Source organism: Mustela lutreola, chromosome 1, assembly GCF_030435805.1.
Source record: "Mustela lutreola isolate mMusLut2 chromosome 1, mMusLut2.pri, whole genome shotgun sequence".
Classification (NCBI taxonomy): domain Eukaryota; kingdom Metazoa; phylum Chordata; class Mammalia; order Carnivora; family Mustelidae; genus Mustela; species Mustela lutreola.
In genome coordinates, this window is record NC_081290.1 from 8943532 (window position 1) to 8946115 (window position 2584).

Consider the following 2584-nt stretch of genomic DNA (forward strand, 5'->3'; position numbering starts at 1 on the left):
TTTTAGTAAAATAAAACGAATTGAGTGGGTCAGAGTGCATTATATATAGTAGGATACATATTATTCTGTGAAATTTTTGCTATATACATCCATATTAGGTCACTGTGTAGAATGTACTTCTTACTGTGGTCACTGTCAAAAGACTTAAAGATCCTTTCTTCACCTTAAAATCTACTTCAAATAAGCTCAGTATGTCAGTATGTTCAGAATCAATTTGGCATTTTTCCTACCAGGACTCCCAATCTAATTCTTTTCCAATTTTGTCCATGTGGCTTATTATACCGTAATTCTCCATGTCACACATTTTATACTCTGATAGTAATTTTAACACCTCTTTCTCAATAATCTCAAGTATCCAGTCTGTCCCTCGATAGTTCTGATCCATCCTCCAAAATCTCACATTTATCCTTATGCCAGGACAGGTACACACGTTTGGTTCAAGCAATCACCAAATCATGCTTGAGTTATTACAATAAACTCAACTAACATACATACCTCAAGTCCCTGTCGACTCTCGCTAATCCTAAAATTTTCCTTTCCCTAAAATCTTGTAAAGTTTATTTTAAATAAATTCCAGGTTTCTTTTCCTAGTATTCAAAATGTTCAGAAATCTGTTTAGTTTATAATATCCATAAAAGCAGAGGCTCTATCATTCCCCATCACTGCAATGTCCCCAGTGGATAACACATGATCTGCATATAATATGTGTTCAATAATATTTGTTGAATGGATGAGGAAATAAATGAACAAATAAATGAAGAAACAGTCTCCGGTATCATATTTTCTCTTTCTCTGTTACATGTCAGGTCCTCCATTAAGTCAGTGATATTCACTGTAACATTTTTGCAAGCCTACAAAGTATCAAAGTATGCAACACTGTATAGGTGAGAAGGCTGTGCAAGGTGCGGAGAAGTCATCCCCTTGGTTTCCTAGAATGCAAGTTCATTTCCAGACCAAAGCATCTGCGTGCTAGGTTGTCTCCCACCATGATGGTTGCCCCTTGCTTTCTATTTATAGAAATCCTCCTCCTCTTCAGAACATAACTCAGAACATTCTCTCCCTAGTCTCATTCTTTTCACTCTCTTCTGATAATCTCTATTATTTTTTAGTTCTTAGTCATATCTTTTATATTTGTATGGTTTTATTAAATGTTAATTATTTTATAAGAATAAGGATTTTCTCAATTCATTGTATTCTTGACAAAATCTCAGTTTAGTATTAGACACTTAATAGATAGTTGTTAAACCCATGAATTAAATCAAATGAGTAAAAATTGCCAAGTTAATATTTTGTGGAAAACACTAAGGAAGTTTATTGAATATCCATCTCTAGCAGACTGAAGGTTCATGTAAGTAATCACATGCACTCTTGGCATGCCGTAGGTACTCCACAATTATTCGTTGCATGAATGAATGAACAGTCTCCAGTCCAGTGTCCACCAAGTCCTTGATATCCATGAAAGCATAATAAAAGTTCATGAGCTTATCATCAATATTGCAAATAATAGCAATAGAAAGTTTATGTTTATTCGTGGTAAGGAGACAAATGCAAAAATCTCATGTTACAAAGAGTACAGCGTAAACATGGGGAAGCAAAAGAAAGCAAGGAAGTATGCGACAATTGCAGCGAATGCTTAGTCTCTGAGATCAGAGGCTTAAAGAAAAGGATAGATTAAAACCTTAAAAAAAAAAAGAAAAGAAAAGAAAGATCGCAGTGCCCTCAAGGAAATAGAAGTCCCCGAACATCCTTACTGCTTATTCTTCCAATATAACACACAGCTGGGCCCACCTTACCACATCCTGGTTGATACCAACTTTATCAACTTTTCCATTTAAGTCAAACTTGACTTAGTACAGTCTATGATGGACTGTCTTTATGCCAAGTGTAAATCCCTTGTATAACTGACTGTGTAATGGCTGAAATTGAGAAACTGGGGCAGAAGTATCGAGTGGCTCTAAGAATTGCCAAGGATCCAAGATTTGAATGATTACCATGTACACACAAGGGAATCTATGCAGATGATTGCTTAGTAGAGAGTAACTCAGCAAGTGTTATACTGTGTTATATGGTGGCCACAGTTGACCAGGACCTTGAACGAAGGATCTGGTTGATCCCTGGAGTTCCCATCATGTACATTTCTAACCATAGGTACAACATTGAGCAGATGCCAGATGATTATGGAGCCTCTCTGTTCTAATTCTTTTTTTTTTTTAATTTCTTTTCAGTTTCCAGAATTCATTGTTTATGCAACCACACCCAGTGCTCCATGCAATACATGCCTTCCACAATACCCCCACCCCTTCAAAACCCTCAGTTTGTTTCTCAGAGTCCACAGTCTCTCATGGTCCGTCTCCCCCTCCAATTTCCCCCAACTCCCTTCTCCTCTCCATCTTCCCTTGTCCTCCATGTTATTCCTTATGCTCCACAAATAAGTGAAACCATATGATAATTGTCTCTGTTCTAATTCTTAAAAGATAGAGTTCCTCTGCCTTCCTTTACCAAGTTTTTCTGTTGCCAGTTCATATTAGCAACATGCTATAGCATGAACTGTTCTTCTTCCTTTTTTCCTCTGTTATGAACTGAG

At 36.7% G+C, this 2584-nt stretch overlaps 1 pseudogene; it reads left to right on the forward strand.

The window, feature by feature from the left end:
• Nucleotides 1–1583: 1583 nt before the first annotated feature.
• Nucleotides 1584–2197, forward strand: LOC131818972 (rRNA-processing protein FCF1 homolog; annotated as a pseudogene).
• The last annotated feature ends 387 nt before the right edge of the window (nucleotides 2198–2584 follow it).